We start from the raw sequence: 13,933 nt of genomic DNA, 5'->3' as shown, positions 1-13,933 counted from the left end.
ACTCCCCTGCTCGAAGGAACATGCGTCATAGTCCTCCCCCACATCCTCCTGAAGAATTGAATGGAGGTTGCAAAGCTTTTGTACACGAGCTTCGGTCGATACGATGACCCGAGAAGTTAAAGGCGGGCCAAATCCAGAAGTGAAGATTAATCTCAACGAGTGGATACAGATCTATACCATGATTATTCAAGCTACGGGCGATGACAACAAGGTAACCAATTATCTGCTGACCGCGCTCAATAGACCTGCCAGGTCCTGGTTATTGGACCTGCCTACTAACTCGATCCGATCATGGGTCGAGTTGAAGGCTTAGTTCATAGACAACTTCTAAGGCACATTCGAGCGCCTAGGAACGGAGAACGACCTCCATGAACCAGAGTGAGGACGAGTTCCTCTGAGATTTCATCCGCCGGTTCAACGATAGGCGTAACATGATCCCAGACATCTCTGATGAGTCAGTCATCATTGCCTTTAAGCGAGACGTCCAGGACACGGATCTGCTAAGGAAGATGGCTACTCAAAAGATCCACACGATCAAAGAGCTCTTTGAGTTGGCCGACAAATGTGCAAAGCGAGCGGAAGCCCAAGTACACATAAAAAATCCTCAATCTGGTAAGTAAAAGTTCGAGTCCTTAAAGAACGAGGGGAAGAAGAACAAACTCAGTGACAAGCGCAAGGGTCCAGATACGACCATAGTTGCGGTTGATAGGAGCAAGTCGCATAACACTGGGGATAGCAAAGGCTTGAGTCGAGGTGGTGGAAAGTGGTGTCCCATTTATCGAACCAGCCAACACGACTTCGATGAATGCCATGTCATCAAAAAGAAGGTCGATAAAAAGCTTAAGTCTGTTGTTGCTGAGCATAACAACAAACAGGCTACGCCGAACATTAACGGTGAAAAGCTTGAATTCCACGAGGCCGACCAAAGTCTAGCACATATGAATCTAAAAGACAGTACAAGGTGATCGAACGAGAGGTCAATTTGACTCTGACTGGGCCTACTCGATACCTCAAGTAGTCGGAGGTTCCGATCACCTTCATTCAAGTTGACCACCTAGCCGCGGTTCCACACCCTGGTCGATACCCAATTGTGGTCCAACTGACTATCCTCAACATCAAAGTCTCCCAAACTTTGGTCGACGGGGGTAGTTCGCTTAACCTCATCTTCACCAAGATCTTAGACAAGATGGGAGTTCAGAGGTCGAAGCTTAAGGTGGGAGCTAAGCCTTTTCATGACATAACCCCCAACTCATCAACCATGCCCCTAGGCCAGATCGAGTTGCCGGTCACGTTTGGAGCGTCCGACAACTTCTGTATAGAGAAGCTTACCTTCGATGTCACAGACTTCGAGACATTGTACAACGTGATCTTGGACCACCCAATGCTGGACAAGTTTATGGCACTGGTTCACTACGCATACCTGATGCTCAAGGTCCTGGGTCCCAAAAGGGTCATATCTGTCAAGGGAGATCAACAGGCAGCGGTTAAATGTGACAAGCAAAGCCTAGATATGGTAGAACACTTCAGTTGAGCGGCAACCACTTCTAAAGGCATGGTTTTCAAGCGTCAGAAGCATCAAGCCACCGATGAGGTCAATGACTCCAAGCTTGTAAGTCTTGCCGACACCTCGAAGTCGAACGATGCCACCAAGGGTGAGACACTCGACCCGTCTAAACCGTCCAAGATGGTTAAGGTTGGGGATAACCTTGACCTTAAATAGGAATTCGAGCTCATCACTTTCCTCCGAGCAAACCAAGATGTGTTCGTGTGGCAACCGTTTGTGTCGGAGGATTAACTCCTATCGCAGGGATCCCGAGAGACCCCTTTTTAGAGATTCGGCCGGGGGGATGATCCTGAATAAGTTCGTCGGAGAAATAAATGGAAGTGGATGTAGATGCGACGGCTGGTGGTGGGGGATGATTGACCTAGTGCAAAGAGGAATAAATGCACCGGAGTTTAGACAGGTTCGGGTCGCACGGGGGCGTAATACCCTACTCCTGTATGGATGAATTAACTGTCCTGAGGGAGATCCCCCGAGGATGTATCTGGTTACAAGAATATCGTGTCTAACTAAAGGCTTGAGGCTCTTCGTTTCTCGGCAGAAGCTCTGCTCAGGCTAGCTCATAATGTCTTCGTCTGTTGGCTTGGTTCGTTGTGGGGCTCGTCTTCTCTGTTTCTCTTCTTCTCCTTCTTCTTTTTTTTTGCCTTCTTTGTCCCTCCGGTGTGTCGACTCTTTTATGCATTCGCCGGCTACCACATACCCCGAACGGGAAGGAAGGGGTACAAGTTCCAAGACGCCATGACCGAGAAGGGCGTCATCATTTTTTCTGGGCGAAGTGACTGGGGCGGTGGAAAAAAGAGCACGGCACGCGGCTGGTCACTCGTCACGGTGGACGCCTTGTCAACGGGCGCCGTGAGAGGGCCCACCGGGCAGCCACAGAGGCACCCGGCGTGCCCGTCCTGTCTTGTTCCTCTGCCACGGCAGGGCGGTAGGCGGAACACCTTGATCTTGACAATGCTATCTCAGGACCCAACGGGAGATACGGGACGGGACCCGTGCAATTAATAGCCCCACGCCCCTCTGCCAAAGCATGGCGGGAGCTGACGCTGCGGCAGGAGCAGTTGGATATGTCAGGCCACGCGTGCCCATTTAATGCGGCCTTGGACCTCTGACGGGCAGACACTTCATCGGTGGGCCCCTCGGGGGCCTCCCCGGGTCGTCGGAGAACCGAGTGCTCGGGGGTACCGTTGACCTCCCCGAGCACTCTCCCCCGAGCACCCTCGCACGAACCTTCGGGGAACCGAGTGCTCAGGGGCTGCCACGTGCAACCCCGAGCACTCTCTCCCGAGCACTTTTGCACTGACCCTTCGGGGAACCGAGTGCTCGGGGGCCGCCACGTGCAACCCCGAGCACTCTCTCCCGGAACTTAGCTCTTCTGATCGTCGGGGGACTAGGGTGCTCGGGGGCGGCCGGGCACCTCCCCGAGCACTTTCCCCCCGGTACTTGGACTCTGGGGGTCATCGGGGAACTGGGGTGCTCGGAGACCAGAGGCTGTGGCCCTGAGCACCTTCTCCCGGAACTCAGATTTTCCTCATCCCGCAGGAGGGACCTCGCGGGATGGTGACGCGTGATGGACGGCTGGCCTGGCCTCGGGACTCAGGGACCCCCGGTTCCTGATACACCGACAGTAGCCCCCGGGCCCATTGGCAGGCGAAGGCACGGAGACTGCGGATGGGCCCTTCGTCGCGGATGAGGCCGAGGCTGGCGTGGACGGCTGAAGCGGCTGCCGATGGGAGGACGGAGCGGTCGTCCGAACCTACGGCGCCGGTGGAACCTACCCCCGGCGTGCAGAGCCCGGGGCGGATGGTGGAAACGGCAGCCGAGGGGAGGACGGAGCGGTCGTCCGAACCTACGGTGCCGGTGGAACCTACCCCGGGCATGCAGAGCCCGGGGCGGATGGTGGCGAAAACAGCGGCCTCGCCGGGGCCGGTGGATGCGGCGGCCGAGGCGGGAATGCGACCGTCGCCCGAGCCTTCGGCGCCGGTGGAACCTACCCCGGGCATGCAGAGCCCGGGGCGGATGGTGGTGTGGCGTCCCTTGGGGACTTCGAACCCCCCGGAGGCGGATCGCGGGGAGACCGGCGCTCCACCAGCGCCCGGCCGGCCTACCGACCCCTTCCTGGCCGCGATTGAGGGCGTCCAAGTGGCGGTCGGGATGCTGGGCGCGGCAGCGGACGCGAAGGAGGGGCAGCTCGAAGCAGAGCGCGCCCGGCTGATCCTGGAGAGGGCGCAGCTTGCGAGCGCCCAGGATGAGGCCCGCGCGGCGGCTGCGCGGGAGCAGAAACTCCTGGAAGATACCCGCGCAGAGGTCGCGCGGGAACGGGAGATGTTGAAGGCCGCCCGCGCCGAAGTCGCGCGGGAGCGAGAAGACGCCGCCCGTCAGGTTGAGGCATCACGGCAGCAGGCTGCCGAGGCCCTCGCCAGGGGGGCGCAGGCGGAGAAGAGGGAGGAAGCGGTCGTGATCCGCGAGAAAGCGGCGGAGGAGCTCTGGGCTGAGCTAACCCGCCGAGAAGGCGAGGCCGAACAGATGCGCGTCGGCCTCCAGCGCCGGGAAGAAGAGCTCCGGAAGATTGAAGAAGATATCCGCCGGTGGGAGGATGACCTCTCCCTTCGGGAGATCGATAATGAGATCACGGCGGCGGATCTGGGCGCCCGGGAGGACTCGCTGGCCCACCAGGAGGGCGTGCTGACCCACCGGGAGGGGGAGCTGACCCGTCGAGAAGGGGAGGCTACCGCGGCGACAGCGGCCGTCGCCGCCAGGGAGGAGGAGAACGCAAAACAAGAGGCGGAGCTAACCGCCCGTGAACGCGCCTTGTCCGACGGCGGTTCTTCTGGTCCGGCCGGGGACCAGTGACTCGAGGCGCAACTGCGGGCTGCGAAGGAGAAGCTCGAGACTGCCTTCGTTTCGCGGGTCAACCTGCAGCAAATGTTAGAGGACATACTCCGGCGGATGCGGCGGGCCGTGGAGAGGGCCGGCCTCGGGCGACTTGTCGCGGACGAGAAGAGTGATAGCCCCGCACGACAAGTGCTAGGGCTTCAACAAGTCTGCGAGCGCCTCGAGGCGCTGCCCTGGGCCGTCCAGGAACTCACCGCCCGGGAAGGACGCGGCTTGGCCCACGCGGTGGCCGAGCACGTCCTAGCCTGCTACCGAAGCAGAGACCCAAAATTCCTGCTGGAGCCAGCGCGGGAAGGAGTGGTTGACGCCAAGGGAGAGGCCGCCCGGGAAGCGGTTCGGAGCACCGCTGCCGAGGTGGCGGCCGGCTTCAGGCGGGAAGCGCCGCCGCCGCTAGCCCCCGGGGACGACCCAGACGACTCTGATGCCGACTCCGCCGCCGATTAGGCTTTTTGTAGCAGTTTCTTTCTTTTGTTGTTGTCTTGGATGGATGTAAATATGGGAGTGATCCCTCGGAAATGCTTGTATTTTCCTTGTGAATATAATGGCAGCTTTTCTTTTGGCTCGCAACTCCAGTGTTCCTGAGTACTTAGTATTGCTTCCGATGTTTTGCCTTGAAGCCCCGGGGAGTACTCAGTCGGACCGTTCCTGACCTTTCCGTCCCCGAGAACGAAGTCGTTCCGATCGTCGCTCTTGGCTCGTTCAGCCCCCGAGCCCTCGCGAGTCCGCATCGTCTAAGCCAAAAGACAAAGACACGAACTTCTTTGCTCGGGAGATGGATCGATCCAGCACGGAACACGCCATGACCGGTGAATACTCTTTCATCTCGTGACCACTCGGTCAGCAGACCGGAGACGCGCACGGGCGGGAATGCGACCAAGAGTCCTCATGGTTCGGTGGTGCCCGGGCTTAAGACGGACCGAACCGAGCACCGACAGCCCGCCCCCGAGGCCTAGGCTCCGGACTACTTGAGTGGCTCGAGCGATAGGATTACCCAGGGCACCCAGGGACTCGGTAGTGCTCGGGGCCCTTAAAAGCGGACCGAACACCACAACCACCACGGAGGACTTCGGTCGGACATTACCGCACGTACGGTACACCTTTCTATGGACCGTTCTGTCGTTCTAGGAAAAAGTAGACACACGGTAGGGTTTTGTGTGCGAGGAGATCATCTCACCGGGTAGATTAGAATGCGAGGGCCCCCGAGGGCGACTCGGGAACAAAATATTATCGAGCGTAAATTCCTCTGAATTTAACCACTCACCGGACAGCTGCCGGCCTTCCGGCCAACCGATCCAGGAGGGGAGTGCGCTCCGAGATCGGGGTGCCCGGGGGCTTGGTTCCTTCATCCGGGGCGCCCGAGCGTCAAGGGGCACGCGAGGAAAACGGGGTCGGGTGATCTCGACCACTCATGCCTAAGCGGTAGGACCACCCGAGGATCCTTGGGGCCGATCAGCGACCTGGGCCTCGAGGCCCTCGCGGTCGAGCTGCTCTTGATTGTCGACCTGTGACTTAAGAGAGAATAGGGAATTTCTTTGCTTGGTGCGCTCTGTTGGTGCGGTACTTGTTATAGACTGCTCTCGTTTTCGACCCGAGACCTCTCGAATACCCAAACCGGCGAACGAGAGCAGACAGAGGCATAACCCAGAGGTCCTATGGTTTGGTGGCGCCCGGGTATGACAGACCAGACTGAGCACCGACAGCCCGCCCCTGGGGCCTGAGCTCCGGACTACTCGAGCGGCTCGGGCGATAGGATTACCCAGAGCACCCAGGGACTCGGTAGTGCCCGGGGATCAGTCACGACATCGAACGCCACAGCCTACCACATCGGACGTAAGTCAGCGGCAGCTGCCCGCGCGCCTACCGATCAGGATTCTTTTATCAGCGGGGAAAATATGAGAGGGCGAACATTTCTCACACAACCGAGCATCTCACCAGACAGATTAAACATATAAAATCCAGAAAAAAGAAATTGACATACGATTGCACATTAAAGTTCACATTGAATTGACAAATTTTACAAAGCTGGGCGACTTACCCAGCTAGTGGTAGCCCCCGGTCAACTTGGGTGAGGGGGAAGCCCCCGGCCTGGTTGACCTGAGCCGCGAGCACAGCCATCTACAGGTAGAACCTGCGCAAGTGCTCGATGTTCCATGGGTTGGGGAGCGGTTGCCCGTCTTCTGCCGCCAATCTGAAAGAACCTTCTCGCGGGACCCCGATCACGGTGAAGGGACCCTCCCACATAGGGGACAGCTTATTCTTTCCTTCGCGCGACTGGACGCGTCGGAGAACTAGGTCCCCCACCTCAAAGGACCGTGCCCGGACGCGGCGCTGGTGATAACGCCGCAAGCTTTGCTGGTACCGGGCCGCCCGGACGGCGGCACGCCGCCGGCGCACTTCCAGGTAATCGACGTCGTCGCGTCTCTGCTGATCTTGCTCACCCTCAGGGTATGCATGAACCCGAGGGGAGCCTAGAGTGAGCTCGGAGGGGAGGACCGCCTCAGCGCCGTATACAAGGAAGAATGGAGTCTCTCCGGTGGCGCGGCTTGGCGTGGTCCGATTAGCCCATAGCACGGCGGGCAGCTTGTCTACCCATCCCTTCCCGTGCTTTGCGAGCACGTCATAAGTCCGAGTTTTGAGGCCCTTCAGTATCTCCGCGTTGGCGTGCTCGACTTGCCCGTTACTCCGAGGGTGAGCGACGGAGGTGAAGCAGAGCTTGATGCCGAGGTCTTCGCAGTAGTCCCCGAACAGGGCACTCGTGAACTGGGTGCCATTGTCGGTGATGATCCGATTCGGGACGCCAAAGCGACTGGTGATGCCGCGGATAAATTGGAGCGCCGTGTTCTTGGTCACCTTGATGACTGGGACCACCTCCGACCACTTAGTGAACTTGTCGATGGCGACGTAGAGGTACTCATAGCCCCCGATTGCTCGGGGGAATGGACCCAGAATGTCCAACCCCCAGACCGCGAAAGGCCATGACAGGGGGATGGTGTGAAGAGCCTGAGCCGGCTGGTGAATCTGCTTTGCGTGGAACTGGCACGCCCTGCAGCGCCGAACCAGCTCGGAAGCATCCTGCAGAACTGTAGGCCAGTAGAAACCTTACCGGAAGGCCTTCCCGACCAGCGTGCGAAACGATGAATGGCCACCGCACTCGCCCTCGTGGATCTCAGCGAGAAGCTCGCCGCCATCTGCCCGGGAGATGCATTTCAGGAGGACGCCTCCTGCGCCACGCCGGTAGAGATCCCCATCTACTATGGCATAGCGTTTGGACTGCCGAGCAACTCTTTCGGCAGACGCCTCATCCCTGGGGAGGGACTTTTCCTTCAAGTACCCTCGGATGTCGGACATCCACGAGGCATCTTGAGAACATTCAGCAAGTGCCGCACACTCGCCGGACGGCGGTGCCCTGACGGGGCTTCCCACTGAGGGCACCGCCGGGGGTCCCCTGAATTAAGTTCGAGGTTTCCCCTTTGTCCTGTTCGGCAGGCGGGATGGAAGGCCGTGTGAGTCTTTCTTCAAAGACTCCGGCAGGGGTGCGCGCACGGGAAGAGGCCAGGCGGGAGATCTCGTCAGCCAGAGCGTTATCGCGGCGAGGGATGTGCCGCAACTCAAGGCCATCGAAGCGCCTCTCCAGCTTCCTGACTGCTGCCATGTACGCCGCTATTTGAGGATCCGTGCACTAGTACTCTTTGGACACCTGGTTGATCACCAGCTGGGAGTCTCCCTTGACCAGGAGGCGACGGACCCCGAGCCCCACCGCAGCTCGGAGGCCGGTGATGAGACCTTCATATTCCGCCATGTTGTTGGATGCGCGAAACTGCAACTGTATAACGTGCCGGAGTTTTTCACCCGTTGGGGAGGTGAGAACCACTCCGGCCCCCGCGCCTTTCAGCGTGAGGGAACCGTCGAAGTGCATGACCCAGTATCCGGGCGCGTCACGCCCGGGATACGCAGAAATCTCTTCTGGGACGACCTCGGGGACGGGTGTCCACTCTGCCACGAAGTCGGAGAGCGCCTGGCTTTTGATCGCCTGGCGACTAACAAAGTGCAGGTCGAACTCCGCCAGCTCCACCGCCCACTTGACAACTCGCCCGGTGCCTTCTTGGTTCCGGAGGATGGGTCCCAGCGGATACGTGGTAACCACCGAGACCTTGTGCGCTTGAAAGTAATGGCGCAGCTTCCGGGAAGCGATGAGCACGGCGTAGAGCAGCTTCTGAGCCTGGGGATACCTTGTTTTGGCCTCCCGGAGGACTTCACTGATGAAGTACACCGGTCGCTGTACCCGGCGGGCCTGGACGGTGGCTTCACCCGAGGGGCTGTTACAGCCCCCAGGCTCGGCAGCGTGGTCGGGGCTGGCCGGGTGCTCGGGCTCGACTCCCTGGTCGGGAGGAGCAGAGTGCTCGGACTCGACCCCCTGCTCGGGGGGAGCCAAGCGCTCGGGCTCGACCCCCTGCTCGGGGGGAGCCGCGAGGTCTGGGGAGTGCCTGGGTGCGGCCGGGAGCTGGGACCCAGCACCTGGCCCCGCGCACTCGTCGCGCTCCACCACCAGCACCATGCTTACGACCTGAGGCGTGGCCGATACGTAGAGCAGTAGGGGCTCGCCTTTGAAGGGAGCCACCAGCACGGGTGGTGAGGTGAGGTACTTCTTCAGATCGCGGAAAGCCTGCTCGGCCTCCGACGTCCAGTCGAAATGACCAGCCTTCTTCAGAAGCTTGAAGAGGGGGAGCCCCCGCTCTCCAAGTTTGGAGATGAAGCGCCCGAGGGCCGTCATGCAGCCGGCGAGACGCTGGACCTCCTTGAGTCGAGCCGGGGGTCGCATTTGCTCAATGGCCCGGATCTTCTCTGGGTTGGCCTCGATTCCTCGGCTGGAAACCAAGAAACCGAGGAGCTTGCCCGCGGGCACCCCGAAGACACACTTCTCGGGGTTGAGCTTCAGGCGGGTAGCGCGGAGACTGTTGAAAGTCTCGGTAAGGTCGTCGAGCAGGGTGGCGCGGTCCCGGGACTTGACCACGAGATCGTCGACGTAAGCCTCGACGTTGCGGCCAACCTGCGAGCTAAGGGTAATACGAATGGCGTGCTGGAAAGAAGACCTAGCATTGCGCAAACCAAAAGGCATTGAAACATAACAATAAGTCCCCACCGAGGTGGTAAAGGCGGTTTTTTCTTCATCCTCTACGGCCATGCGGATCTGGTGATACCCAGAATTTGCATCTAAAAAACATAAAAGATCGCACCCCGCGGTTGCATCTACAATTTGATCAATGCGGGGCAAGGGAAAAGGATCTTTAGGGCAAGCCTTATTTAGGTCGGTGTAGTCCACACACATGCGAAGCTTGCCGTTGGCCTTCGGGACGATAACTGGATTTGCCAGCCAGTCGGGGTGGAGGACCTCTCGAATAAATCCGGCGTCGAGGAGCTTGCTGACCTGCTCCCGGATGAATTCCTGGCGCTCAGGCGCCTGCCGCCGGACCTTCTGCTTCACCAGGCGTGCGTCCGGACGCACGGCCAAGTGGTGCTCAATCACCTCCCTAGGGATCCCGGGCATGTCGGACGGTTGCCATGCAAACACGTCAGCGTTAGCCCGGAGGAAGGTGACGAGCGCACCTTCCTATTTGCCGCCTAGGTCACCGCCGATTCGGAAGACCTGGGAAGCGTCTTCGCCTACCACGACCTCCTTCGTAGGAACAGAGGCGTCGGCGGCGAGTCGGGGTTTGGATGAAGAGGGTCCCGGGCCCCCTGCGCAGCCTTTGACCTCGGCCTGCGCTGAAACTAGAGCCATGTACGACTGCTCGGTGCAGGAGACGGCACCGCTGGAGTCGGCAACCACGGAGATGGGGCCTGCTGGACCCGGCATTTTAACCGTGAGATATGCGTAATGCGCGGCCATCATGAATTTGGCGAGCGCCGGACGCCCGAGGATGGCGTTGTAGGGGAGGGGGAGCTCCGCGACGTCGAAGAGGACGTTCTCCGTGCGGAAGTTGTCCCGACTCCCGAAAGTTACAGGCAGCTCGACCTGCCCGAGGGGCAGGGAGTGCCCGGGCGTCACTCCGCAGAACGGAAGCGACGGCTTTAGACGCCTGGAGGACACCTGCAGTTTTTCAAAGGCCTCCTTGGAGAGGAGGTTGAGGCCTGCACCCCCATCGACCAGCACCCTGCCGACCTTGACATTGCAGATGGTGGGGGACACCACCAAGGGTAGTCGCCCCACGGCTGCAGTACTGAGGGGGTGGTCAGCTATGCTGAACGTGATCGGAGCGTCCGACCACTTCAGGGGCCTAGCGGCCTCTTCGCTCGGGGTTGCCGAGCACAACTCGCGTCGCATGGTCTTGATGCCACGCCGCGAGGAAGGCGTGTAAGCGCCTCCGTCGATGAAGGCGACGGTATGCTCGGGTTACTGGAAGCCGAGCTCGGCATTCCCAGGGGTGGCCTCTTCGGCGCCTCCCCCGCGGGACTCGTCGCGCTCCCGCTGGCACTGCTCGACGAGACCTTTGACCGTACGACATTCCGTGAGGTTGTGCCATCTGGTCTGGTGTATCGGGCACCATTTGCCTAGCTCGGGCCCCGCGGGAGCGGGGACCCTCGCTGGAGCACGAGCACGGGCGGGCGCCGGGGCTCTTGCGGGAGCTGACGCCCTTGCGGGAGCCGGGGCCCTGGCCGGCGCCCTTGCGGGCGCAGGTCGCCTTTCGGCGGCTGGCCGGCGTTCTTGCCGGCGGTCGGGCCCTTAGGCTGCCCTATGGGTAGGGCCCTGGGCTGGCTCGGCTGGAGCGGCTTCGCGCTTCCTTCTCTTCTTCTTTTCCCGCCTGTCGGAACGGGAAGAACTTGGCTGGTCGGCGGTGGGGCGCGGAGCATGCCACGCCCGGGCCTCCGCCGCCTTGGCGCACTTGTCAGCCAGTGCGAAGAGCTCCGCAGGGGTTTCGATTTTGTGTGTTCCTAGCTTTTCGAGCATCCGCTCGTCGCGTACGCCCTGCCGGAAGGCGACGATGATAGCGTGGGGTGCTTTTCGCGGAATGGTGTTGCGGACCTGGCTGAAACGCTGGATGAAGCATCGCAGCGTCTCCCCCTCTTGTTGCTTGACGGCATGGAGGTCGCACTCCAGGCCGGGGTGCGTGAACGTGCCCTGGAAGTTAGCCACAAACTGGTGGCAGAGATCATCCCAGGAGCTAATAGACCCTGGGGGTAAGTTCATGAGCCAAGAACGGGCAGAGCCCCTCAAGGCAACATGGAAATAATTCGCCATCACCTTCTCACTGCCTCCAGCCGCCTGGACGGCCGTAGTGTATATTTGGAGGAACTCGACGGGGTCGATGGACCCGTCGTACTTCTCCGGCAGCTCAGGGCGGAACTTGGAGGGCCATTTGACCCGTCGGAGATCGCTGGAGAAGGCACGGCAGCCGGTGCCGTACCCCGTGGCGCAGGCGGCACCCCCTGGCGGCGAACACCGGTGAGCCGGGGAATCCTGGCGACCAGGGGCCGGAAAGGAGGAAGCTTGGTCCTCAGCCTCGGCCCCCTGCCGGGTCTCTCGCTGGCGCTCGAGGGTGACGCACGCGTCTTCGTGGCTCCTCTGCTCGTTGAGACGCAAACGGAGGTCCCGGGCTTCGGACTTGGCCAGGGGGGTGGCGCTCTGCCTGGAGGCCCCCCGGCCTGCGCGAACGTTGCCCGTTGATGGGCCGGTTCGGGTGGCGCCATGCTGGGTGGTGGCGCGAGAACTACCGGCCAGCACCTGGCGGCGAGCAGTGCCGACCAGGGCGGCGACTTCCTGAATCCAGCGACCCTCTGGGGTGTTCGGCGTCGCCTGGACAGGCGGATGCCTGAGGAGGGCGTGCGCCGCAAGTAGCGCGCTCCCCGGGCCGGCCTCGCTGAAAGCGAGTCTACGCCGAAGTGGCACCCGGCGCTGTCCATAGGCGGACCTGGCGGCCGGGGTTTCGACCACCTGCCGAGGGTCGGAGGGTACACCGGCGGCGGCGGCGGCGGTCCTGCTGGGCCCAGCGCCTTGGTCCCCTTGGGAGGGAACAACCGCGCGCGCAAATAGTGGCTGCTGCTGGAACGCAGCAGCGACTGGGGCCTCCTGGACGTCGCGCAGCACTTCGTCACTGGAGGTGGAGCCGGAACGCTGGAGGCGGTGCCCACCGGCCATCTTTTCCTGTGGAAGAAAACAAACGAACAGTTTCAGGGATGCTCCCCCCTACCTGGCGCGCCAGCTGTCGGAGGATTAACTCCTATCGCAGGGATCCCGAGAGACCCCTTTTTAGAGATTCGGCCGGGGGGATGATCCTGAATAAGTTCGTCGGAGAAATAAATGGAAGTGGATGTAGATGCGATGGCTGGTGGTGGGGGATGATTGACCTAGTGCAAAGAGGAATAAATGCACCGGAGTTTAGACAGGTTCAGGTCGCACGGGGGCGTAATACCCTACTCCTGTATGGATGAATTAACTGTCCTGAGGGAGATCCCCCGAGGATGTATCTGGTTACAAGAATATCGTGTCTAACTAAAGGCTTGAGGCTCTTCGTTTCTCGGCAGAAGCTCTGCTCAGGCTAGCTCACAATGTCTTCGTCTGTTGGCTTGGTTCGTTGTGGGGCTCGTCTTCTCTGTTTCTCTTCTTCTCCTTCTTCTTTTTTTTTTGCCTTCTTTGTCCCTCCGGTGTGTCGACTCTTTTATGCATTCGCCGGCTACCACATACCCCGAACGGGAAGGAAGGGGTACAAGTTCCAAGACGCCATGACCGAGAAGGGCGTCATCATTTTTTCTGGGCGAAGTGACTGGGGCGGTGGAAAAAAGAGCGCGGCACGCGGCTGGTCACTCGTCACGGTGGACGCCTTGTCAACGGGCGCCGTGAGAGGGCCCACCGGGCAGCCACAGAGGCACCCGGCGTGCCCGTCCTGTCTTGTTCCTCTGCCACGGCAGGGCGGTAAGCAGAACACCTTGATCCTGACAATGCTATCTCAGGACCCAACGGGAGATACGGGACGGGACCCGTGCAATTAATAGCCCCACACCCCTCTGCCAAAGCATGGCGGGAGCTGACGCTGCGGCGGGAGCAGTTGGATATGTCAGGCCACGCGTGCCCATTTAATGCGGCCTTGGACCTCTGACGGGCAGACACTTCATCGGTGGGCCCCTCGGGGGCCTCCCCGGGTCGTCGGAGAACCGAGTGCTCGAGGGTACCGTTGACCTCCCCGAGCACTCTCCCCCGAGCACCCTCGCACGAACCTTCGGGGAACCGAGTGCTCGGGGGCTGCCACGTGCAACCCCGAGCACTCTCTCCCGAGCACTTTTGCACTGACCCTTCGGGGAACCGAGTGCTCGGGGGCTGCCACGTGCAACCCCGAGCACTCTCTCCCGGACCTTAGCTCTTCTGATCGTCGGGGGACTCCGGTACTTGGACTCTGGGGGTCATCGGGGAACTGGGGTGCTCGGAGACCAGAGGCTGTGGCTCCGAGCACCTTCTCCCGGAACTCAGATTTTCCTCATCCCGCA

This window comes from Phragmites australis, chromosome 5 (genome assembly GCF_958298935.1).
Source record: "Phragmites australis chromosome 5, lpPhrAust1.1, whole genome shotgun sequence".
NCBI classification, from domain to species: Eukaryota; Viridiplantae; Streptophyta; class Magnoliopsida; order Poales; family Poaceae; genus Phragmites; species Phragmites australis.
This window is presented reverse-complemented; position numbering follows the sequence as displayed.